The following is a 25,792-nucleotide window of genomic DNA, read 5'->3' on the forward strand; positions in this document are numbered from 1 at the left end:
CCTCACAGAGGAGGGAGAGCTTGTACCTGAAGGCGGGCCGGGGGGGTCTCTGCAACTTACCTGGCTGCTTCTTGCTCCTCGTGGCCCGACAGAGGGCTGCTGGGAGCAGGGGGCGGGGCTTGTTGCATGTGTCCGCCCCCTGGGCTCCTTACTGCCAGAGCTCCGCTCCTGTGTGCTCCCGCAGGAAATGACCCCTGGTTATTTTACTGCAAACCCAGGGAGACCTCTGCGTATGTAAAAACCCCCAACCTTTTTCATGAAGGGCCCTATTGTGCTGCCTTTGGGATCGGCACAAGGGCCAGCCACTTTGTTGAGGAATAACAGGGGAGAGCGGGTGAAGCTCACAGTCTCCGTTGTGCAAAGAGACAAGGATACAGAGTGGGACTTTGTGTCTGGTTGTTCTCTGGTAGGGGTTGGGTTTTTTTTGCTCACCGTACCTGCTCCTAACGAGCTGCTGGAAAAGATTAAAGATTAAATTTCTGGGGGATTTCAGATCTCTGTCTCTGTCAAACGCTCCCACCCTTTAATCAGCGGGAAGGTGAAAGGTGCAGAGAATGTATCTCCAAACAGGTACATTCAGTTCAGCAGTTCGAGACCCGGGTGCCGCAAGACTGGGTGAGCTCCCGTCTCTAGTTCCAGCTCCTGCCAACCTAGCAGTTCGAAAGCAAGAAATTGCAAGTAGATAGATAGGTACCACTTTGGTGGGAAGGTCACAGTGTTCCGTGCGCCTTGGTGTTTAGTCATGCCGGCCACATGACCACGGAGACGACTTCGGAGAGCGCTGGCTCTTCAGCTTGGAAATGGAGATGAGCACTGCAACCCTAGAGTCGGATTCGACTGGCTTTCGAGCAAGGGAACCTTTACCTTTACCTTTTAAGGAGACTTTATAGAATCAGACCAATGTTTTGTCCTCTTTCCCACCGTGACCAGTTGGGTGTCCTTAAAGCAGGGTGACAAGAGGCCAGAACCTTCCCTGGGTTTTGCCCCCTCGCCCCGCAACTAGTATTCAGACGTATACTGCTTCTGAATATGGAGGTTCCATTCCGCTATCATGGCTAGTAGCCACGGACGTGGTGGCCCTCTTCCCATGAATCTGGCTGATTCCCTTTTAAAGATACCCAGGCCAGCGGCCATCACACAACCCCAGCTTCCGTAGGTTGATCCTGTGTTAGGTGAAGATGCTTGTCCTGAATCTGTTGCCCATCCCCTTCACTGGATGGCTACGAATTCTACTGTTACAGGTAAAAGGTTCCCTTGCTCGAAAGCCAGTCGAATCCGACTCTAGGGTTGCGGTGCTCATCTCCGTTTCAAAGCCGAAGAGCCAGCACTGTCTGAAGACGTTTCCGTGGTCATGTGGCCGGCATGACTAAACACCAAGGCGCACGGAACGCTGTTACCTTCCCACCGAAGTGTTACCTATTTCTCTACTTGCCATTTCTTGCTTTCAAACTGCTAGATTGCCAGGAGCTGGAACTAGAGATGGGAGCTCACTCCATCATGTGGCACCCGGGTCTCGAACTGCTGAACTACTGACCTTCCACAGCCTGCAGTTCAGCGTCCTAACCACTTGAGCCACCACAGCTCCTATGTTACAGGAGAGGGAGGGAATGTTCTCTTTCTGCATTCTCCAAATGAGGCATCCTTTTATAAAATATTTGTCCTATTCCTTCCTCCCCCCCACCCCCCTTTCCCCCCAAAACCGAAAAGCCCAGAACTCGTTAGCTGTTCCTTCAAGAAAGCCGCTCTGTTCTTGGGATCCTTTCATAATCTGCCCCCTTTTCGCCGCCACCCAAACTTGTGGCCAGCGTTCCCTCTAAGCTGAGTGAGTGTGAGCTAGCTCACAATGTTTTTTAGCCTCCGGCTCACACATTTTTGTCTCCGCTCAGGAAGGATGGGCCCCAGAGCAAACTAATTTATGCAGTAGCCAAATCACTCGCTCACAACTTTAATGCCGGCAGTTCACAGAGTAGAACTTTTGCTCACAAGACTCCACAGCTTACTGAGGGCCCATTGCTCCAGAGCAAACTAATCTATGCAGTAGCCAAACTGCTCGCTCACAACTTTCATGCCAGTCGCTCACGAAGTAGAATTTTTGTTCACAAGACTCCACAGCTTAGAGGGAGCATTGCTTGCGGCTCCTTTGAAAACGCAGCTTTACTTTTAAACGGGTGCTTCAGAGCTGCACACGAAGGGGCGAGATCACATCTTTGATCTGTGTGATGGCCTAGTGGTTTCTGTTCGTATTATTACTTATCCCAAACTTGTGCGAGCAGGGAAAAGAAGCAGCCGGAAGGACGGCATTTGTGTGGGCCATGAACGGCAGGGCATTGCAACTTGGTTCCTTGCAAGAAACGCGGTGTCCTTTCTTCCAAACCTCAGGTCTCTCTCTCTCTCTCTCTCTCCCCCGCCCCCCTTTCTTTCTTTCTTCCTTTCTTCCTCCTGCAGCCTTCCAACCTTGACCCCAGACAGTCTGGGTCTCCCAGGCGGCCTTGGAATCACCTGATCCGCCTAATTGGTAACAACCCCAGGCAGTAAATACACAGCTGATAAGGCCTCCTTCAGCCTGTCACTTTCCCTCAGCCGGAAAAGGCAGGCCTTCTTAAGGTGGCTCCAGGCTGCGGTTTAAGGCAGAATGATAAGAACATAAGAGACGCCAATGTTGGATCAGGCCAAAGGCCCATCCAGTCCAACATTCTGTGTCACACAGTGGCCAGAAATACCAGTGCCATCAGGAGGTCCAGCAGTGGGGCCAGGACATTAGAAGCCCTCCCTCAGTAGTTCTTTGAGCCTTTGGACCTAGGCTTGAAACCCCCCCCCCCACCCCGCTTTGATTCACCCTTTTAAAAACCAGACCCCCCTCGCTCTTTATTTTCTCACCTGTTTCCTCCTGCGCCGTCCTTCCTGTAAGAAAACGGAGATGTTGCTTCCCCCCTGTTAGTTTGGCATGCCAAGGGCGTCAAAGAAGCAATGGGATCAGCAGCGCTGAGAGGCGGATTAAAAACCGTGCAGAACCCAGAGGAAACGAAAACAGGCCTGCTGGCACCGTGAAAATGATTTGCCTGCGATGCGGTGCGCGCCATTGTTCTCACGGATGGTGGGAGTTGCACAGGTGCCAAAGGGCAGGGGTGCAGCCACCATAAAGGGGGCCTTGTGCGCCGCAGGAAGGTGTGCACGGGCTGCGTGCTTCCTCTTTGTGTGCTGCTAGGATGATGCGCCATGCAGAAAGGCAGTCATCTATGCTGGTGGCATCGCGGTGAAAGCATTGGGCATAGAGCAAGGCAGACCTGGATTTGAATCCGTGTCTGGATTGGGAACTGGACTGGCCAGCATCCGCCCCATTCAAAAGCTGTCTTGCAGGGTTGTCGGTGGGATCAAATGTGTGCCGTCTTGAGCTCCTTAGAGGGGAGATCAGAGTCCGATGCACTCAAATTATTGCATACATCCAGAAGGTGGTATGGGAGGCGGGCTTGTGGGTCTCTCCACAGGGGGGGATGTTATTTCACCTGGGCAAAACCTTGCTGATGCTAAGCTCCCTCAAGCTACACGTAAGTCAGTCATAGAGTCATGCATGTCCATTTTGTGGTTGTTCAGCTGCACAGTTGAGTCCGACTCTCTGCGACCCCATGGACCATATCATGCCAGGCCCTCCTGTCTTCTGTCATGCCCCAAAGTTTGCTTAATTTCTTGTTTGTTGCATCGACAACATGATCTAACCATCTCATCCTTTGCCGTCCCCGTCTTCTTTGACCTTCAATCTTTCCCAGCATCAGGGTCTTCTCCAGTGAGGGCTCCCTTCTCATTGGGTGGCCAAAGGATTTGAGCTTCAGTTTCATTATCTGGCCTTCCAGGGAACAGTCAGGGTTGATTTCTTTTAGGATTGACTGATTTGATCTCCTTGCAGTCCAAGGAACTCTCAAAAGTCTTCTCCAGCACCATAATTCGAAAGCATCTATTCTTCGGGACTTGACCTTCCTTAAAACCCCTCAGACTTCAGTGGTTACCTGTTCCCCCCATATTTATCTTTCGTTAGTAGGTCATCGGGGGTTATTCCAGTATAACATCATAAATTTATTTGGTTAAGTTGTTTATTTATTTATTTTAAAGCTGGATACAAACGGGGAAAAGGGGAAAGGAAAGTGTCAATTCATCAAAAGTTATCAAATATCATAAATAACTGCATACGACGAGTAGGATCAACTGTATTAATAAAAACACATTGTTCAAAAAAATACGTTGTCCAAACCCTGCAACTTTATCGATTGAATTCGAGCGTTTATTTTAAGTGATTGAATCAAAAGTTATCAAATATCATGAATAACTGCATACGACGAGTAGGATCAACTGTATTAATAAAAACACATTGTTCAAAAAAATACGTTGTCCAAACCCTGCAACTTTATCGATTGAATTCGAGCGTTTATTTTAAGTGATTGAATTCAGAGTCCTTCTCGAAGTGGCTCGCAAAAGCAATGCAAGATTTTTTTTAAAAAAAAGTTAAATGGTTAAAATTAACAAGCCGATAAAAACCCAGAACCCAGCAGCACATTAAAAACCCAACTCATGAAAGATTTAGCAACCTGAATGATCCTTGTCACCTTCCTCTGTCTAGGAGCAGGTTGTAAAAACACTTCAAAAGATCATCGGCCTTGTTAAAAGGCTGGGAAAAAAGAAATGGTTTGGCCTGGTGCCTCAAAGAGAGTAGAGTCGGTGCCAGTTGAGCCTCAGGGAGGAGGGCATTCTACTGGCAAAGTGCCACCCCTGGAAAAGCCCCGTGTCCGGTCATCAGCCGCCTCACCCTGGAAGGCAGGGGCACAGAGATCATCGGCCTTGTTAAAAGGCTGGGTAAAAAGAAATGGTTTGGCCTGGTGCCTCAAAGAGAGTAGAGTCGGTGCCAGTTGAGCCTCAGGGAGGAGGGCATTCTACTGGCGAAGTGCCACCCCTGGAAAAGCCCCATGTCCGGTCATCAGCTGCCTCACCCCGGAAGGCAGGGGCACAGAGATCATCGGCCTTCTTAAAAGGCTGGGTAAAAAGAGATGGTTTGGCCTGGTGCCTCAAAGAGAGTAGAGTCGGTGCCAGTTGAGCCTCAGGGAGGAGGGCATTCTACTGGCATAGTGCCACCTCTGGAAAAGCTCCGTGTCCAGGCATCAGCTGCCTTACCCCGGAAGGCAGGGGCACAGAGATCATGGCTCAGGAGGAAGACCTTAGCAGGAAGGCTGGACAATATGTGAGGAGGCAGTCCTTCAGGCACTATATTCCCAAGCTATTTAGGGCCATAAAGATAAGAACCAGAACCTTGACTAATGCCTGGAAACAGATGGGCAGGCAGTGCAGATCTTTCAGCATGGGGGAATGCTGGACTAGATGGACCTTTGTTCTGATCCAGCAGGGCTCTTTTTATGTTCTTAAGAAGAGCCCTGCTGGATCAGAACAATGGTCCATCTAGTATAGCATCCTGTCTCACACAGTGGCCAGGCAGTTCCCCTGGAGGCCCAACAACAGGGCAGAGAGGCTGAGGCCTTCCCTGATGAGAACATAGGAAGAGCCCTGCTGGATCAGACCAGTGGTCCATCTAGTCCAGCATCCTGTCTCACACAGTGGCCAACCAGTTCCTCTGGAGGGCCAACAACAAGGCATAGAGGCTGCGGCCTTCCCTGATAAGAACATAAGAAGAGCCCTGCTGGATCAGACCAGTGGTCCATCTGGTTCAGCATCCTGTCTCATACAGTTGCCAACCAGTTCCCCTGGAGGGCCAACAACAGGGCATAGAGGCCGAGGCCTTCCAATAAGAGCATAAGAAAAGCCCTGCTGGGTCAGACCAGTGGTCCTTCTAGTCCAGCATCCCACACAGTGGCCAACCAGTTCCTCTGGAGGGCCAACAACAGGGCATAGAGGCTGAGACCATCCCTGATAAGAACATAAGAAGAGCCCTGCTGGGTCAGAGCAGTGGTCCATCTGGTCCAGCATCCTGTCTCACACAGTGGCCAACCAGTTCCCCTGGAGGGCCAACAACAGGGCATAGAGGCCAAGGCCTTCCCCAATAAGAGCATCAGAAAAGCCCTGCTGGGTCAGACCAGTGGTCCATCTGGTCCAGCATCCTGTCTCACACAGTGGCCAACCAGTTCCTCTGGATGACTAGCAACAGTTCACAGAGGCCGAGACCTTCCCTGATAAGAACATAAGAAGAGCCCTGCTGGATCATACCAGTGGTCCCTCTGGTCCAGCATCCTGTCTCACACAGTGGCCAACCAGTTCCTCTGGAGGGCCAACAACAGGACTTAGAGGTCGAGGACTTCCCCTGATGTTGCCTCCTGGCTCTGGGATTCAGAGGATTAGTGCCTCAGAATGTGGAGGTTCCCCTCAGTCACCAGGGCAAGTAGCCATTGATAGACTTCTCCTCCACTGAGGAGAGGATTTTTATAAAATGGGGCTATTCCTTTTGCCTGGTTGGGTATTGGGGGTGGGGGAGCCCTGACCAAATATGAAGTTAGGCCTGCCCCATTTCAGGAACCTTTTGGGCGATGCCTGTGTACGTTCTTGTGGGAAGGAAATTGGTTTGGAAGTGCCAGCTTTGGCCTTTGGGGGGCAGTAGTGAGAACATAAGAGAAGCCATGTTGGGCCAGGCCAGTGGCCCATCCAGTCCAGCACTCTGTGTCACACAGGGGCCCAAACCCAGGTGCCATCAGGAGGTCCACAGGCGGGGCCAAGAACTCCGAGAGCCCTCCCACGGTTGCCCCCCAAGGACCAAGAATACAGAGCATCCGTGCCCCAGACAGAGTGTTCCATCTATGCCTTGTGGCTAAGAGCCCCTGATGGACCTCTGCTCTGTATCTTTATCCAGAAGGGGCTTGTTCCAGCCTTTGTTTCCGGGTGGCTCAAATGGTGGGACCGATGTGGGCGTTTGTAGCACCCATGGGGCTGGGCCGAGGCCAGTCCTTGTTAAGATGCTGCCGCCGTCGTCCGTGACATTATCAGTCTGAAGCAGTCGCAGCCTCCCCCACCCCCCGCCCCTTGAGATAATGCTCTTTTTTCTTCCTCCAGTGTCAGCAAAAAATCCCCGCCGCCAGTTTCTCTGCAACGGGCGACCCCGGGAGCGGGCTACACGCCAGTTGGAAGGCTTGAAGTCTCCCCCTCCCCCCCTCTCCCCAAAGGCACTCCTCCTTCTGTGCCTCCTTGGGTTGGCACCTTAAGAGGCCATCTAGCCTGTCCTCTGCTGTAGGCAGGACCGCCCCGTCCTCCTGCCCTTTTGCACCTCTTCCCGGCCGTCCCGGGCCCTGCAGTGCCGTGGCCATTCTCAATCTATACTTGGAGCTGGATCGATCGTGGCCCTCACTTCCATCGGCTCCGGCCCCCCTCTTCCCCAGGCTGATATTCTGCTCAGGGCCTGGCACGGTGACTGCAGTGGGGGGAGGTGGGAGGGGGGGGATGTTCCTCCTGCAGCCATTGGCTGGAACCAGGAGAGGAGGTCACCGCTGAAAGTCAAAAGCATTGCAGTGTAATGGTAATCAATCTCCCACATCGATCAAACCGCAATGCTCCTCGGCTTAGCAGCCTGGCTAGAAAATGGCTTCTGTGCTGTGGGGAGGGTGGCAGGGGGGGCTTTTACTTGGGTGGGTGGGGGAGCCCTGCACGGTTAGAAAGACCCTAATTAAATACGCGCGGCGTTCACCACAGCAACCGAGGCAGACGATACAAGAGTTACGGCCCTCCGCAGGCGTGAGGGCTCGTGACGACGAAAGGTGCCTACTCGTGAGTAGACCCGCTTCCCAGGGAAGCTTTCCAGGCTTCTGTCTCAAAAGCAGAATGTTTTCCCACAACCGTAATGGTTAGTGTGTCAGACTCGTATTTGGGAGATCCAGGTTCGAATCCGTACCCGTGCCATTGAAACTTTGCTGGGGGGGGCCCAGTCACATTCTCTCAGCCTAACCTTCTTCACAGGATGGTGGTGAGGATAAAATGGCGGAGAGGAGAATGATATGAGGCACTTTGGGTCCTGTTGGGGAGGAGGGTGTGGTACAAACCGGGCCCTTTTTTCTGGAAAAAGAGGTGCCGGGACTCTCAAGAGGGAAAGGAAGAGGTTCCGGAACTCTATTCTGGAGTGTTTCCCCCGAAAAAAGGCCCTGGGTACAAATTAAGTTAAGAAAACTAATAAAGGCCCTGGTCACATGGGCCAGATAACGCGGGGGGGAGGCGTGGCTGTTCACCCCGGAGCAAAATAAAGCACGGTAGCCCGATCAGACGGTCCCCCGAGTGTCCGCGCTTAGGCTGTTAGCTGATGATCACACGGCGATGCTGGAGCTTGGCAAAGAAGTGGCGCGGCAAGCGTTTCGCATTTGTGCGCATGCGCAGTTCCACGGAGCAGCACTGCTTTCAGTTACATGTTTGTGCACATGCGCTTACGAAAAACATCCGCTTTGCAATGGGACATGGATGGGGGCCGGATGCCACCGGATACTAGCGCTCCCGCGATCAGATGCCGGCCCCTGCTCCGTGTTTTCCGGATACTAGTGCACTTTCCAAGGTACTTTTTTACTGCGCATCTTCGGCGGGACACCACGCGTGGGCCACGGGTGTGCTACACTTCCCAGATGTTGTGGTGTGATCGCGCCCCAAAAATCCGCCGGACATTTGTGCCTTTAGTGCGGCAAATCCTCCGTGTGACCGGGGCCAAAGCCGGCTTTTTTGCAAGGATGTATCCCAGCTTCCTCATCCGAATGGCAGACTAGGGCCCACCCTGAGGGATGGGGCTACTCAGAAGTAAGTGTTTCCCGCCTTTCTGCACTTCCTTTCAGTGTCCTTGGGTGAAGATGCCTCTTGTTTTTGCCCCAAGAAGGAAATTTGCTTGAGTGGAAACAATTCTGGATTCAGGTTCTCAATTCTCAGAATTAGAAGGCTGGTCTGGGAGGGGCTTGTTAAACAAAGATAAACATGCTCAGGGACGGTTAGGTGCCTTTCCAGATACTAGTTTGGTGTAGCGGTTAGGAGGGTGGACTCTAATCTGGGAGAATCGGGTTTGAGTCCCCACTTCTCTACATGCAGCTGCTGGCGTGACCTTGGGTCAGTCACAGTTCTCTCAGAGCTGTTCTCTTAAGAGTAGTTCTCTCAGGGCTGTTCTCTCAAGAGCAGTTCTCTCAAGGGCAGTCCTCAAAAGACCTCTCTCGGCCCCACCTCCCTCACAGGGTGCCTGCTGTGGGGAGGGGAAGGGAAAGGAGTTTGTAAGCCGCTCTGAGACTCCTTCGAGTAGTGAAGGGCAGCGTATAAATCCAATCTCTTCTCTTCTTCTTCTCTTCTATTATCTTAGTAAAGGTAAAGGTTTCCCTTGCTCGAAAGCCAGTCGAATCCGACTCTAGGGTTGCGGTGCTCATCTCCATTTCAAAGCCGAAGAGCCAGCGGTGTCCGAAGACGTTTCCGTGGTCATGTGGCCGGCATGACTAAACACCAAGGTGCACGGAACGCTGTTACCTTCCCACCGAAGTGGTACCTATTTATCTACTTGCAATTTCTTGCTTTCGAACGGCTAGGTTGGCAGGAGCTAGAACTAGAGACGGGCGCTCACTCCGTCATGCGGCACACCCGGGTCTCAAACTGCTGAACTACTGACCTTCCACAGCCTGCAGCTCAGCGTCTTAACCACTTGAGCTACCGCAGCTCTATTATCTTAGGAGAGTGTGAAAAAATAAAGGGGACTTGGGAAACTAGACCTGGGTCCTGAGAGGAACGAAAGGAGGGAGGGAGTCGGAATAAAGAAGGAGAGGGAGAGGAAAAGAGAGCGGCGAAGGACCCAGCAAGATGGAGAGCCTCGGATCTCATGGTGAAGTCAGTACCATGTCAGCAAGGCACTGACTTCCATATTAAGCGCCTGGCAGGGAGCGCACGTCGGGGCCTCCACAGTGACTGTGTTTTACTTTTTTTTCCCCCAGGGCCAGATTTCGTGAAATGCAAGCAGGTGCAGGCTAACCCCTAGAGCTCTCCCCCGCTCATCAGACCCCCATGGCACGAGAAAGGTTTGGGGAAGGAGCAGCTATTGTGCGTTGCCTCCTCTCCTCCTCCCCACTTGGCAACTGGCCACCTCTGTTTACCAGTCCAACCCCTGGAAGGACAAAAAGCACACAGATGGCCCCCAATCTGCCAGTCTTTGTCCTTCTGCCAGGTGTTGCATCTGTGCCAGCTCTCCTGTGCCCACGCACATGGCTGAGACATTTCCCCCATATGGGGTGAAACACTCCATTGGCAACAAGGGAAGCGCCTGCTGCACACAGTTTGGGTTTCGAGGCACAGACTCAAGCCGCCCATCTTCTGAATTTCTTCTTCTTCTTTTAATAGTGGGGGATCAGCGTTCCCTCTAACCTGAGTTAGTGTGAGCTAGCTCGCAGTGTTTTAGCCTCCGGCTCACACATCTTTGTCTTCGCTCAGGAAGGAGGGCTCCAGAGCAGACCAAGTGATGCAGTAGCCAAATAGCTTGCTCACGACTTTAATGCCAGTAGTAGCTCACAAAGTAGAATTTGGGCGCACAAGACTCCACGGCTTAGAGGGGACGTTGGTGGGGATGCGTGTCAGTAAGGTTAGACTACCAGGTCTGGTTCCAGCTCACCTACATTCCCCATATCCCCTATTCCAGCGTATCAGTGGATATTGTTTGGGGTCCCCAAAGCGAGTCCTACCCTGTGAACACCCTGTGCTGAGGTGTTGTTGAAACTGACGCTCTGTAGATGCTTTGCAGGTCAATTTGGGGGGGGGGCACCACTTGTTTGGAATTTTGCTTTATTCTGGTAGTATTCTGTGCCTCTGCGCTGCCTGATCAAAAACCTTTTGATCTCCTTCGGGATTTGTGCGGTGAAAACCTGCCGGGACAGAGATGCAGCCCTGTCTGAAAAAGCAGGCCTCACCATATCTTTCTGAACCCAAACGACAAATAACTAGATTGTGAGACAACATGTGAATGCTGCAGGTCCGTGGGCATGTTAAGCATGGAGTTGTACATGTGCAGGCATGAGTGATTCCAGAATTGGGTTTGCGCATAGAGTGGTTAGAGACCCGTTTCAAACCAGAATTGATCAGAGTGTCACCAAAGCAGTCTAAAAGTCCTCTTTGGATTTGTGTGGTGGTTTGGAAGCATGACTGATTTGCCATGATATTAAATGCAGTTTCTTTGGCGGTCATCAGATTAGCATGAGCTGTACTTTACGGGAAATTTGGGGTCTGGTTCTCAGCTCTTCCTCTGTTATTTTTGTATAGTTTATTTCAAAAGTCTGATGTTTCATAGGAGAAGGAATGCCCTTAATTTGCTTGGAATTTCACTGGAAGTGACGTTCCCTCCATTTCTTAACCATCTGAGCAATGCGTAGAAAACCCTCTACGAAATTTTGTTGCCTTCTTGAAACCTTTTGGTTCGATTTGTCATTTGGGGAGGGACCCTCTAGTTTTGTGTTGTATTTTGCTGATAGTTGCAGTTGGGTAGTTCCCCCCCCCCGGTTCTGATCCTCTGTTCTTCCAGAATTTCTCTCTTCACTCCACTCCTCTTCAATTTAGCTCAGTCTTGAAGAATTTTCAACATTGATTCTGGAATTGGGATTGCTGCAGATTTTGTGCTTAAATTTGCTTGCCTTTTCCCTCTTCCATGTTACTAATGCACAAAAGTATATTGGTAAAACACTGGGGGGGGGGAGCAGTCTTGATGAAGTCACGTAATATGCAGTCACACGATCCTTTCTTGATGATGTGGCCCTTGGCATGGTAACTTGTCAGTGCAAGAAGCACTCCTGTGCCTGGCGAAAACTGCCAGACCAGAAGAAACTCAACATAAATGCACATTCTGTCCCATTAAGATGGCTTTTGTGTAGTGTTTTTATCAGTGACTAGTATTTACTGTGTTTCCTTTCTTTAATACCCCATCTTTCTCCCCAGCTGGGACCCAAAGCAGCTTACATTATTCTCCTTTCCTCCATTTCCTCCTCACAACCCTGCAAGGTAGGTTAGGCCAGGAGTCCAGTGTTCCCTCTGAGCTGAGTTAGTGTGAGCCAGCTCACAGTTTTTTAGCCTACGGCTCACGCATTCTTGTCTTAGCTCAGGAAGGAGGGCTCCAGAGCCAACTAATTCATGCAGTAGCCCAATCGCTCGCTCACAACTTTAAGGCCAGTAGGTCACAGAGTAGAATTTTTGCTCACAAGACTCCACAGCTTAGAGGGAGCGTTGATATGTTGTCAACTGACACCTTCCCTGGTGCCCCCCAAGTATTTCCAGAAAGTGGGTTTGGCCACATGGCGCTCTTCACCCAGCGAGACTTCTGATTGGCCACTGCAGATCTGTTTGGCCATGCAAATTAACATAATGTTTCAGTGGCAGCTGCCTCCACAGTGCCGGTGTTATTCTCTCTTACTCCTCTTCCCCGCTGTATCTTTTAAAATTACCACACTTCTCCCCTGGACTTGGGGCTTCTTCTGTGTCTGTGACTCCACCGACTGTGGCAGCCATTTTGTAGTTACACCTGGCGCCATGTGTCAAAATTCCAAAGGTGCCAATCATATCTGCAGTGACCAACCAGAAGTCCTAGGGTTAGGCCAATCAGAAGTCCTTGGGTCATCTTAGAGGGAACCAGTGTTCCCTCTAAGATGAGTGAGTGTGAGCTAGCTCGCCGGTTTTTAGCGTCCAGCTCACGCATTCTTGACTTAGCTCAGGAAGGATGGCTCAGAAGCAAACTAATGGATGCAGTAGCCAGATCGCTCGCTCGCCACTTGAATGCCAGGAGCTCTCACAAAGTAGGATTTTTGCTCACAAGACTCTACAGTTTAGAGGGAGCATTGGCCGTGGCGTTTCCTTCTTCCTGCAGGGTGGCTGGTCATAGTTACTGGTTGAAATGCACTCTGCACATGCTTCATTGTTTGCCAGAAAAGGGTGCGGCATCTGGCTCAGGTGAAGTATGCATGACGAAGGGGTTGTTCACCACTGGTTTTAAGAGCATTCATGTATCTCAAGCGGAGCTGCGGTGGCTCATGACGGAGTGAGCTCCCGTCTCTAGTTCCAGCTCCTGCCAACCTAGCAGTTCGAAAGCAAGAAATTGCAAGTAGATAAATAGGTACCACTTCGGTGGGAAGGTAACAGCGTTCCATGCGCCTTGGTGTTTAGGCATGCCGGCCACATGACCACGGAAACGTCTTCGGACAGCGCTGGCTCTTCGGCTTTGAAACGGAGATGAGCACCGCAACCCTAGAGTCGGATTCGACTGGCTTTCGAGCAAGGGAAACCTTTACCTTTATGTATCTCAAAGCCTCAGCAGTGGCAGCTTTCTTGTTAATGAGCTGCCCACACACAAACACAAACACATATCTCGTATCTGTTTCTCTGGGTTAGGGATGCCAGCCTCCAGTTGGGACCTGGGGATGCCCTGGAATTATAGCTCACCTCCAGACTACAGAGATCCACTCCCCTGGAGAAAAGGGATGCGTTGGAGGATGGACTCTGTGGCATTGTGCCCCACTGAGGTCCCTGTCCTCCCCAGGCTCCATCCCCAAATCTCCAGGCGTTTGCCAACCTGGACCTGGCAAGCCCACCCCACCTATCCCCCACCAGTGGCCAGCAGGGATCTGAAAATCCTACTCCGGGTTCTAGTATTAGAAGGAAGGTTGCAAATGTTTCCCCTCATCGTTTTCATATAGCTGCATCCCCAAATTTCTCCACCTTTACTGCTTCTTTTTCTCCAAAGCACGCTCCCAGAGGAGTCGGCTAGCTCTGTCTGAAAGTCTCCTCCTTTCCCGCCCCTCTTTAGCTGGCTTTGAAGGGTGGGTGTGTGTTTGTGTGTGTGCCTTCCCCTCCAATGCTCCCTCTAAGCTGTGGAGTCCCGAGAGCAAAACTTCTACTTTGTGAGCTACCGGCATTAGAGCTGTGAGCAGGCAATTCGGCTGCTGCATAATTCAGTTTGCCCTGCAGCCATCCTCCCTGAGCGGAGACGGAAATGTGTGAGCCGGAGGCTAAAGAACGGTGAGCTAGCTCACACTAACTCAGCTTAGAGGGAACACTGGCTCCCCTCCCTTTGGGACCCTCTCTCTGCCCACCCCCCCACCCCCGCTTCCGGCCCGCATCGGACGGGAACGTGTACAACTGTGTGAGTTGGCAGGCCGAGGCTCAGAGCAGAGGGTCACCCTCTCACAGGGAGACCCGCGGTGCCCCACGGCTGCGTGGGATGGGAACATCTCTCCGCTGCATGCCTGTGCTCCGTGCCCCATGAATTAAAGATGAGCTGGAAAGTGTCTGGCCTGCACCTGTTTCCCCCCCCCTTCCCTCCGCCCTCCTCCTTTGGCAGCCCCCTTGCCCTCTAATGGGTTTGCAGTTACCCAGCTGGCACGAGGCCCGTCTTCATTCAATGCCACGATGGCGGCGGCGGCAGCTGCCAGGGCTTCCCACCCCACCCCCCCCAGCCCCGCCGCTTTATTGTACAGACTTTCCCCTGCCAAGAAGTCCATTAAGGGTTCACTCCATCCCGTTTGGCACCGCTGCTGGCAGACAGAGAGATGCCAGGTTTGAGGTGGCGGGGGGGGGGAGCAGAAGCAGCTCGAAGGGTGCAGAGAAAATAATTTCCCCCGGGGATTGCTTTCCAAAGTTGACAACGGCAGATTTCGGGGGGAGGGCAAGGGGGGGGATGCCCATGTAATAAGAGCACGGTGTGTCCTTGTGGGCATTTGTATGTAGGGCAGCCAGCGCAAAGGGATTTCCCAGCTTGGCCAGATGGACACTTTAGAGCCCCCTTGCCCAGTTAGTTGAGCACCCATTCAGTCGAGCATTTTGTGGCCGTCCATATTCAGTCATGCTGGCATCCCCTCGAGCTTGTTTGTATCTTTGTTTGCAGAAAGAGATTTTGCAGGTGGGCCCAGCAAGAGCTTAAGAATCATGCTGCCTAACCAGTGTAAAACCCCTCTAGTCTAGTTTTCCATCTTGCAGTATTGTTCAGCCATGCTGGCATCCCGTCATGGTTCGAAGAAGAATATTGGCTGGAGGTCTTGTATGTTTCTGTCTCTTGAGAAATTAAGGCCTCTTTCCTTCAGGGCTTCAGGGCTGAGTGGGAATTTGAACCCGTTATTCTTGAACATATGAAGCTGCCTTATACTGAATCAGACCCTTGATCCATCAGAGTCACTATTGTCTACTCATACTGGCAACAGTTCTCCAGGGTCCCAGGTAGAGAGTGGTCTTTCACATCACCTACTACCTGCTCTTTTTTTAAACTGGAGATGCCAGGGATTGAACCTGGGACCTTCTGCATGCAAAGCAGGTGCTCTACCACTGAGCCACAGCCCCTCTCTTTGAGTCCTTTTTTGACTGGTATGCCGTACTGGCTTTGGGAAGCTTACAAGCAGAAAGAGGAGACTTCCCCTGGCATCTACTATATGTGGGTAGAGTGCCTCTGAACATGGAGGTGCCATTTTTTTTTTACAAAAGTAAACACATTTAGGTGGCTCAAGTGGTTAAGAAGCTGAACTGCAGGCTGTGGAAGGTCAGTAGTTCAGCAGTTCGAGACCCGAGTGTGCCGCATGACGGAGTGAGCTCCCATCTCTAGTTCCAGCTCCTGCCAACCTAGCAGTTCGAAAGCAAGAAATTGCAAGTAGATAAATAGGTACCACTTTGGTGGGAAGGTAACAGCGTTCCATGCGCCTTGGTGTTTATTCATGCCAGCCACATGACCACAGAAACGTCTTTGGACAGCGCTGGCTCTTCGGCTTTGAAACGGAGATGAGCACCGTAACCCTAGAGTCGGATTCGACTGGCTTTCAAGCAAGGGAACCTTTACCTTTTATCACATTTTCTCTCTCCCTTCCTCTGAGGAGCTCAGGCCCGAGTGTGGGGTTCTCTCTTCCCCACTGTAGTCTCACAACAACCCTGTGAGGTAGGTTCGGCTGACAGAGGGTGATTGGCCCAAGGTCACCCAATGAGCTTCAAGGGAGATTTTAAATCCTGGGCTCCCAGATCTTAATCTGACAGCCTGGCCACTATACCGCCCTCTCTGGCCAGTGATGATAATTCCCTGAGTTTTTGTTGTTCAGTCGCACAGTCGAGTCTGACTCTTCGCGACACCATGGACCAGATCACGCCAGGCCTTCCTGTCTTCCGCCGTCCTCCGAAGTTGGCTCAATTTCATGTTCGTTGCATCGATGACACTGTCTAACCATCTCATCCTTTGCTGTCCCCGTCTTCTTTGACCTTCAATCTTTCCCAGCATCAGGGAATTCCCCGAGTAGCTGTGAGCAAACAGAATCCAGACCCAAACGCAGAACTGGTTCACACATGTGCCTTGATCGCTTGATGAAAACAACAAGCAATCTCAAGACCATTTCTAAATTGTTGTACTGGGGAACACTTTGCAACCAGATCCAATAAGGAAGAAGCGTCTACGAAGGATGAATCTTTTATGGAGGGCTTTTAAATTTGCTAAGTGCTTTCTGATTTTTTGGCCTCGGCTCAAAACTGCTATTGCCTGTGCAGGAATCTTCACGTGAGGACCTCTTCCTACACCACCAAAAAGGGGACACCAAAGATTGGATGGGGGGTGGGCGTGGAGGGAGAAAGGCCATGTGCTACAATTGCCAGTTAGTGCAGTGGTTAAGTGCGCGGACTCTAATCTGGGAGAACCAAGTTTGATTCCCCAGTCCTCCACTTGCAGCTGCTGGATGACCTTGGGCAAGCCATAGTTCACTTCTGTCGGAGCTGTTCTCTCAACGACTGTTCTGGAAAGAGCTCTCTCAGCCCCACCTACCTCACAGGGTGTCTTCTGTTGTGGGGACGGGAAGGGAAAGGAGATTGTAAGCCGCTCTGAGGCTCCAAGTGAAGGGCAGGGTATAAATCCAATCTCTTCTTCTTCTTCTTCTTCTTCTACATCTCACCCTAGAAGTATGGCCAGCGGTGTCAGAGTTTCAGACGGGAGCAGGGCCGGCATCAACATACCTTAAGGCGGGGCACCTGCCAAGGTCCAGATCTTCATGTGGGGCCTCTTGCCACCGTCCCCTGCATGTGACCCCCCACCACCACCTGCCTGAGCACCGTTCCCCCTGTCCGCCCGCTCGCAAGGGCTCCTCCTCCCGTGCTGGGGGCTGCCCAGCACTGCCAGGGAACGGTGTGGGGTTGGTGCAAGCAGTGCTCCTAATGGTACCAGCAATGGCACTTCTAGCTGCACACATCACCCAGTTGTTGTTGCGGAAAGGGCATCCCGCTGGCTGTGGGTGTGGCTGGTGGGAGGGGTCAGCCGCAGGCAGGCTGCACAGGAGGGCGAAGGGTATGTGAGTGGGGGCAGGAAAGGAACTGTGGGGGGAGGTCCTGGTGGTGGGCGGAGGAAGGCCCTGTGCCCTGGACCCCTCCAAAACCTGGCACGGGCCCTGCTCACGACGAGAAACGGGCAGTCTGTGAGCAGAAGCCTACTTAGTTCGTTGGCCAAAGGACAAGCATCCAGGACCACCCTGAAGACTAACAAAACCTGTGGCAGGGGACGAGCTTTTGTGAGTCACCGCTCGCTTCTTCAGAAAAGAGCAAGAGTCCAGTAGCACCTTAAAGACTAGCCAGATTTGTGGCAGGGGATGAACTTTCGTGAGTCGCTGCTCACTGACTCACGAAAGCCCCCCCCCCCGCCACTAATTTTGTTAGTCTTTAAAGTGCTACTGGACTCTTGCTCTTTTCTACTGCTTGTTGTTGCTCAGTCGCACAGTCGAGTCCGACTCTCCGTGACCCCATGGACCAGATCACGCCAGGCCCTCCTGTCTTCCGCCGTCCTCTGAAGCTTGCTCAATTTCATGTCCGTTGCATCGATGACACTGTCTAACCATCTCATCCTTTGCCGTCCCCGTCTTCTTTGACCTTCAATCTTTCCCAGCATCAGGGTCTTTTCCAGTGAGTGCTCCCTTCTCATTTGGTGGCCAAAGTATTTGAGCTTCAGTTTCATTATCTGGCCTTCCAGGGAACAGTCAGGGTTGATTTCTTTTAGGATTGACTGATTTGATCTTCTTGCAGTCCAAGGGACTCTCAAGAGTCTTCTCCAGCACCATAGTTCAAAAGAATCCATTCTTCGGCGCTTGGCCTTCCTTATAGTCCAACTCTTGCAGCCATACATGACTACTGGGAATACCATTGCTCTGACCATGTGGACTTCTGTTGGCAGGGTGATGTCTATGCTTTTTATCATGCTGTTTAGGTTTGCCATTGCTTTCCTCCCAAGGAGCAGGCGTCTTTTAATTTCATGACTGCAGTCACCATCTGCAGTGATCTGGGATCCCAGGAACATGAAGTCTGTCACTACTGCTACAGACAGACTAACATGGCTACCCATCTTGATCTATCACTGGCCAAAGGATTTTCCATATGTGTTTGAAGAAGAAGAAGAGGAGATTGCATTTATACCCCGCCCTTCACTCCCCAAAGGAGTCTCAGAGCGGCTTACAAATGCCTTTCCCTTCCCCTCCCCACAACAGACACCCTGTGAGGTGGGTGGGGCTGAGAGAGCTCTGACAGAATCTGCTCTTTTTTCAAGGCCAGCGCTTATCAGAGCTATGGCTTGCCCAAGGTTATCCAGCCAGGTGCCAGTGGAGGAGTGGGGAATCAAACCCGGTTCTCAGATTAGAGTCTGCGCACTTAACCACTACACCAAACTGGCTTACACGACCACAGGAGAACGTGGTGGCAGCGCTCTGAGCGGGTAGTCTCCTCAGAGTGCTAGGGGTGGCTTCTCACTGGTCATTTAAAAGCAGAACTCCCTGCACTTAGAAAACTAGCAGAGAGGAAGGTTCTACCACCCCACCCCGCTTGCCGTTCTGGCTTTCTCATTGCGGGGAATTTTTCAATACTGGGAACACCCCCTCTCCTGATCCTGCAATGATTTCTAGCTAGTGTGGGAGTTCATTCTGAATATGTGAGCGTCTGAAATGGCCTTATACTGAACCAGATCCTTTGTCCATCAAAATCAGTATTGTCTACTCAGATCGACAGCTGCTCTCCAGGGTCTCAGGCTGAGGTCTTTCACATCACCTCCTGCCAGGTCCTGTTAACTGGAGGTGCCGGGGTTTGAACCTGGGACCTTCTGCATGCCAAGCAGGTGCTCTGCCACTGAGCCATGGCCCCTCCCCACATGATAAGGTTGTAGAGTTCTTGATCCCATTTCAGTCTGGGGGGACTGTGATACTTTTGGACACTCCATGGCACATCTTCCTGTGTTTGGTAAACCGGCTTGCCTGGTTAAAGGGCTATGGTAATTTCCGCCTCTGATGTGCCAGTTGTGGAACATGCTGTTGGTGGTGGGCAGCTCTGGGGAGCATAATAATTGTATGCCAGTTTCCTACATTCAAAACAACAACCCTGCGGTCTGCAGAGGGTTCAATACAGAATGCTGTGTAATGTTTGGGTAAAGTTAGACTTCAAAGATCCAGCCTTGAATCCTTTTTTATTTTGGTTGTTCAGCTTACTGGGTGGCGTGGAACGAATCCTATCTTCTTGATGCTGAACAAATCCACCTCTTCTGGGCACTAACTTCCCTCACAGGGTGGCTGTGAGTGTTCAGGGTAGCAGGGACAACTCCTGTGGCTACCGTTGTGAGCTCATAACTGGGATTTAGTTTTAATTGAATCTTCACAGTTCTATCCCGCCCTCCCTGCGAACGGGCTCAGGGCGGATCACAATCAAAACGTAGGCCTTGATACACTTGATAAGGGAGCTGTGGTGGCTCAAGTGGTTAAGATGCTGAACTGCAGGCTGTGGGTGGTCGGTAGTTCAGCAGTTCGAGACCTGGGTGCTGCAAGACGGAGTGAGCTCCTGTCTCTAGTTCCAGCTCCTGCCAACCTAGCAGTTCGAAAGCAAGAAATTGCAAGTAGATAGATAGGTACCGCTTTGGTGGGAAGGTAACAGCGTTCCGGTCGCCTTGGTGTTTAGTCATGCCGGCCACATGACCACGGAAACGTCTTCGGACAGCGCCGGCTCTTCGGCTTGGAAACGGAGATGAGCACCGCAACCCTAGAGTCGGATTCGACTGGCTTTCTAGCAAGGGAACCTTTACCTTTTACACTTGATAAAGGAAACACTTGATAAATAGCGTTAGATGCCCTCGATCGATGTCTTGCATTTTACTTTTGCCGGCAGCGCCTTTTCAGTCTTTGCACAGCTCCTAGCACCTTTCAGGGCCTTGACCGAACAGCAGAACGAAGAAACAGATATTTCGATCAGTAATTACACTAATTCGTGCGTGAATCTCTGAACTGTGTCCCGATCTGGCTGGCCATCTGGCTCCCCCTCCCTTGTACAAAGATCCTTACCCCCATTTCCCCCCTCCTCCCCTTTCTTGGCACGATGGTAGCCCCCTGCCTCTGAGGCAGGGAGTCCGATGCCCATCGTTGGCACCCTTCCATGCCACCTTCTTCAAAGAGGCAGACAGACGCCTGCCATTTGGAGCGTCGCGGCCCTGGCATCTCCATTTGCCCGGGGAAGCCCAACAGCAGCTGTCGCCCTGGCGCTTGCGGGCACTTCACTGATGAGGCCAAGCAGATGGCAGTGCCAGCTTTGGGCAGATGGCGGCAGGTGGGAAGGCGCCCGAGAGGGGAACAGGGCTGGGGAGGGCTGGCGGGGGGAGGAGAGGTGCTCTTGTCTCCTTTTTGGAGAGAAAAAAATAGCGGGGGCAGTGGGCACCAGATGGCTGCTTGAATCTGGGCATCCCTGCCCTGTCTTAACTGGCAAGGTCTTTTTGCATGACTGAATAACTGCACAGTGGCAGTGAGTGCTTGTATTGGGGGGGGGGGAGATTGGGAATAGTGTGTGGAACCTGGAACAGACATGCCTCAAATCCAGGAGACCGCGAGCGCCCACCTCCTTTTAGAGGCCTCTGTTTATTTTTGCCGTTATGAGATTAGGGTTGGGGGAGCAGAAAGAAAGAGGAGGGGGTGCAATAAGAAATTTACAAAATTATGCACAGTGCGGGCAGAGATGGGGAGAGTCCCCCCCCCTTTCTCATGAGCACTGGGAACGGGGTTTCCAGGTGATGATCATCGCAAGAAATGGACGGGCAGCAGATCCAGGACAGATGAAAGAAAACCTTTCTCCGTGCAGGGTCCAGTGCGCTTTGGGTTGCTGCCACAGGTTCGAGCGACGGCTTTAAAAAGTGTTGGCCGTTCAGGGCACTCGGCAGGCCTCTTTTGGATATCAGATACTGGACTAGGAGGCCCTTGGGCCCGATCCCAGCATTTGGCTTGCCTTCTGGGCCGCTTCCTGCCTTCCACAAAGCGTCGTCTTTCTTTAAAAAAACAACACAAAACCCTTTTCCATTTAGTGCAGACTGCAGAATCTCCTGAGCTGCCAAATGCTACACACCGCATCATCCCTCAAATGCCACCAAATGTTAAAAGAATGAATGACAGTATGATGTCGTGCGGCACCCTGCCCAAGAAGGTGCTGAGTACGAATCACTCGACTTTTAGGAGCGTTGATCAAGTCCCCGACATTCACTCCAGCCTTCCGCATGGGGTTGTTGTGCAGAGAAAAAGGAACGCCCGCTTTCCTTCCACCCTGAGCTGCTTTGAGTGAGGAAGGGATGCCTATAGGGTCTAATAAGGCATGTGGGGAATGCTGTCAAACACTGGTGGTACACAGTCTCAGATAACAAAATCGTGTGTCACTGAACGTCTAATACAGATATCAGTTCTTTGAGTCACATCTGTCAGTCTACAAATATTCGTAGCATTTTGGAGTTCGGAGACGCTCTCTTTGCAAGAATCGTTGGCAGGTGGAATGGCTGTCGGGTCTGTTCAGAGCAGATCTGATGTTTCACGTGGCATTCCTCCACTCGTTCTCTCCTGTCGGTTGCACCCTTCACACGCCATCAATGAAATCACGGTGAGAGGGGAAAACATGTTCTAAAGCAGTCATTCCCAGATGGTGTGTTGTGGGAGACCTTCTTGTGTGCGCCTCCACGCTGCTAATTAAAGGATTTCAGAGCCCAAAGCTATCTTCCCACAGAAGAGGCTGTTCATTGCAGCTCTGCGTGAGTTACTGCTCTGAGTTGCAGTGAGCAACTGTATTGCCTCTCTGCATGGGGGGGGGGGTTCCAGTTCAGTCAATTGTGGCCAATGCAAGAGTGCAACAGAATTCTCTGGCTACGAAGGCTGCCCGTTGCATCTCTCAGCGAGTCACCGTTCTACCTGTGTCTGCTTCCAGCCTAGAAGCTAAATTAGTTCACTGGCTCCTCGGAGGGAAGACAGTTTTCTACTTTTCTACCCTTCTGAGGTCATCTTTGAATTTATCTTTCGAGTGTCTCGTGAGCCACTCGCGGGCCCTCTCCGGCTCTTGGCGATGCTCGTTTCTTTTTAATCTTAAAAAAAAAAAAATCTATTTAACATATTTTAGACACTGCTGTTCCAGGGCGCTCGAAACAATCTCTGTACGGAAAAGGCCAGGCTTTAACAAATTGGAACCAGCATCCGGGGAAAAAGCCCCTGAAGGCCAGAAATAAAGCTAAAGGTAGCCAAAAGGCCCCCACCAGTGTTCCCTCTAAGCTGAGTTAGTGTGAGCCAGCCCACATTTTTTTTAGCCCACGCATTTTTGTCTTAGCTCAGGAAGGAGGGCTCCAGAGCAGTGTCCCCTCTAAGCTGAGTTATTGTGAGCTAGCTCACAGCCTTTTAGCCTCCGGCTCCCACATTTTTGTCTCAGCTCAGGAAGGAGGGCTCCAGAGCAAACTAATTGACGCGGTAGCCAGATCGCTCGCTCACAACTTTAAGACCAGTCGCTCACAAAGTCGAATTCTTGCTCACAAGACTCCGCAGCTTAGAGGGAATATTGCTCCAGAGAAAACTAATCTGTGCAGGAGCCAAACGGCTCGCTCACGACTTCCGTGCCAGCAGCTCACAAAGTAGGATTTTTGCTCACGAGAGCTTAGAGGGAGCATTGCCCCCCACCAGTGTTCCCTCTAAGCTGAGTTAGTGTGAGCTAGCTCACAGTTTTTTAGCCTCTGGCTCACACATTTTTGCCTTAGCTCAGGAAGGAGGGCTCCGGAGCAAACTAATTGATGCAGCAGCCAAATTGCTCGCTCACAACTTTCATGCCAGTAGCTCACAAAGCAGAATTTTTGCTCACAATACTCCACAGCTTAGAGGGAGCATTGCCCCCCACCCACCCCTCTTTGGAATCCATCTTGCCCTTTCCTGTTTCCTCTCCCCCCTCGCACCCGGGGACTCAGTTTTTCCACCTCCCTTTCCCGCTCTCGGCTCCCTCGCCCTGGCCAGGAATGTGGGTCAGGCCCGCCCATGGCAGGACTTGTGGCTGCCGCCATCCGTGCGCCGGGGGTCACCCGAGGACGAGGCGCCGCAGACGCTCCGCTTAAAGGCACAGCGGCCCGCCTCGGCCCGCCTCCCCTCTTCCCTTCCCTTCCCCGCTCGGCTTCGCCCTGTCTGACGCAGCCTGGCCAACGGGAACCCGCGCTCCGTCACCGCCGGCCTGACGTGGCGCTTCGTCGGCTTCCCCGCACCGGGGCCTCCGACTGCGTGTGCGCGCCAGCCGCGGGTGCGTGTGCGCGGGTGGCGCGCACATCTGGAGAGGGGGGGTGCGCACATGTGGAGCGGATGGCGTCCTGTGGCCGTTTTCTGTCTCCTCCGTTGGACCACAGGAACAGCAGCAGCAGCAGCAGCACCTTTTAAGGGGGAATGGAGGGATCTGGGTCTTTACAGTGTGGGGGGAATGAAGAAGTAGAAACGAGGGAGAGTGGAGTGTTGCTCCCTCTAAGGTCCTTTCTGGACCTGGGATCTCCTCCCTGGTTTTATCAGAGTCCCGCTGGTGACACAAGGCCTTGCGTTTATCCCTGGTTATGACCAATGTTCCCTCTAAGCTGTGGAGTCCTGTGAGCAAAAATTCTACTTTGTGAGCTCCTGGCATTGAAGTTGTGAGCAGGTGATTTGGCTACTGCATAAATTAGTTTGCACTGGAGTCCTCCTTCCTGAGCGAAGACAAAAATGTGTGAGCCGGAGGCTAAAAAACTCTGAGCTAGCTCACACTAACTCAGCTTAGAGGGAACACTGGTTATGACAGTATCCGTTTAACAGAGCCAGGTTGGTGTGGTGGTTAAGCGTGTGGACTCTAATCTGGGAGAACCGGGTTTGATCCCCCACGCCTCCACTTGCACCTGCTGGATGACCTTGGGCAAGTCCTAGTTCTGTCAGACCTGTTCTTGGAAAAGGGCAGTTTCTGTCAGAGCTCTCTCAGCCCCACCGACCTCACAGGGCGTCTGTTGTGGGGAGGAGAAGGGAAAGGAGTTTGTAAGCCGCTCCGAGACTCCTTTGGGTAGTGAAGGGCGGGGTAGAAAATCCAATCTCCTCTTCTTCTACACCAGTTTGGTGTCGTGGTTAAGTGCGCGGACTCTAAACTGGGAGAACCGGGTTTGATCCCCCACTCCTCCACTTGCACCTGCCGGATGACCTTGGGCAAGCCTTAGTTCTGATAAGAGCTGTTCTTGAAAAAAGAGCAGTTTCTGTCAGAGCTCTTTCAGCCCCACCTACCTCAAAGGGTGTCTGTTGTGGGGAGGGGAAGGAGTTTGGAAGCCGCTCTGAGACACCTTTGGGTAGTGAAGGGCGGGGTATAAATCCAATCTCCTCCTCCTCCTCCTCCTCCTCCTCTTCTTCTTCCTCCTCTTCTTCTTCCTCCTCTTCCTCTTCCTCCTCCTCCTCTTCTTCTTCTTCTTCTTCTTCTTCTTCTTCTTCTTCTTCTTCTTCTTCCGCACTAGACTTTAAATCCTGGTTCGACCCTGTCCCCGAACGTACTTTCTACACTACACTCGAGTTCATCCCTGTAATTATCTCGAGGTATTTTTTTGTTTCCACATTACATTGAGTTCACCCCGGTTTTGCCCCACATGTCCCGGGATAAATGGGTGCTGTTATAACCAGGGACAAATGCAAGGTATTGTGTTGCGAGTGGAACTCTGATAAAACCAGGGATGAGATCCAAGTGTGGAAAGGAGTGGGGTGAAACTAGGGTGACCTCAATGTAATGTGGAAACGAAAAATGTCCCGAGATAATTACAGGGGTGAACTCAAGTGTAGTGGTAGAATGTAAGTTCGGGGACAGGGTTGAACCATGATTTAAGGTCTATTGCGGAATCACCCTAAGCTGTGGAGTCTTGTGAGCAAGAATTCTACTTTGTGAGCTCCTGGCCTTAAAGTTGTGAGCGAGTGATTTGGCTGCTGCATACATTAGTTTGCTCTGGAGCCATCCTTCCTGAGCTAAGACAAAAATGTGTGAGCCGGGGGCTAAAAAACCGTGAACTAGCTCACACTAACTCATCTTAGAGGGAACACTGGGTGGAGTTAGTGCAGGACAGAATTCTACTTTCTGAGCTACTGGCCTTAAAGCTGTGAGCAAGCAATCGGGCTACTGCATAAATTAGTTTGCTTCGGAGCCATCCTTCCTGAGCTAAGACAAAAATGTGTGAGCTGGAGGCTAAAAAATGGTGAGCTAGCTCACACTAACTCAGCTTAGAGGGAACACTGGCTGGAGTTACTGCAGGACAGACCCCAGGTTAAACTGCCGTGTTAGGATGTCGTTATTGTTCACACGCCCGTGCAGGCTTGCCAACCTCCAGTGGAGATGTGGAGATCTCCCGAAATCACGGCTGGTCTCTGAACAGCAGAGTTCAGTTCTCCCTTGGAGGAAACGGTAGCCCTGAAGGGCGAACTTTGTGGAATTGCATCCTTGCCAAATAACCTCTCCAGTCTGCGCCCCCAAATATCCAGGAATTTCTCAACCTGGAGTTGGCAACCCTACCTGACGCACATCAAGTCTCAGGACCTCAGCATTGTTT

At 51.8% G+C, this 25,792-nt stretch overlaps 1 protein-coding gene and 1 non-coding gene across 2 annotated transcripts in view; one reads left to right on the forward strand and one right to left on the reverse strand.

The window, feature by feature from the left end:
- The window catches only part of NFIC (nuclear factor I/C (CCAAT-binding transcription factor)), a 133,394-nt gene that overhangs the window by 23,316 nt on the left and 84,286 nt on the right, over positions 1 to 25,792 (forward strand). The window lies entirely within an intron of this gene.
- TRNAA-UGC lies at positions 15,214 to 15,285 on the reverse strand. Its single transcript has one exon. It is a non-coding gene; the product is annotated as a tRNA-Ala (tRNA).

Source organism: Gekko japonicus, unplaced genomic scaffold (genome assembly GCF_001447785.1).
Source record: "Gekko japonicus isolate JY-2015 unplaced genomic scaffold, Gekko_japonicus_V1.1 scaffold1421, whole genome shotgun sequence".
Taxonomy (NCBI): domain Eukaryota; kingdom Metazoa; phylum Chordata; class Lepidosauria; order Squamata; family Gekkonidae; genus Gekko; species Gekko japonicus.